Source organism: Solanum pennellii, chromosome 10 (genome assembly GCF_001406875.1).
Source record: "Solanum pennellii chromosome 10, SPENNV200".
NCBI classification, from domain to species: Eukaryota; Viridiplantae; Streptophyta; class Magnoliopsida; order Solanales; family Solanaceae; genus Solanum; species Solanum pennellii.
In genome coordinates this window covers 57,854,725-57,855,303 of record NC_028646.1, presented here as the reverse complement: position 1 = coordinate 57,855,303, position 579 = coordinate 57,854,725, and positions in this window count along the sequence as shown.

Genomic DNA, 579 nt, shown 5'->3' with positions numbered 1-579 from the left:
TTCTTTAGAGTTTCTAAAAAAGTATGATTTTCCCTGAGAAAAGGCTTCCAAAATTTATCATTAATATATCCGGTTGACAAGAAGCTTATTGAATATACTGTCTTCTCACTTCATCTCGTATTTTAAGGCTGTATTTAGCAATGAATATTCTTTCTCCAGTAATCGGTTTAAGTGATTGAAAATTAAACTCATCTATGAAATGCGCAGAATTGTCTCTAAAACTCACTTGGTTGAGAAGAACTATTTTTCGTCAAAAATCTATCCATCTCAAAGCACAAGAATCAATAACAAATTGTTGTAAAAAAAGATTATAAAGAAAAACTTACCAATTTACGCAGAGATAATAGGAATAGGAATTTAATTTTGGAGTCTTATATTTTATTTAGAATTGTGTTATTGGAAATCATTTATTTTTAAATTCAATTAGAAAAGCATGGAACCGGATGACAAAAAAGGGTGGTTAAGAAAAGGGATGGGGCTAAATGAGGTGGCAAAAACGAGTTTTAATTTGTGATTGATTCTTTGCCGCAAATCACTTATATATATATATATATATATATATATATATATATATATATA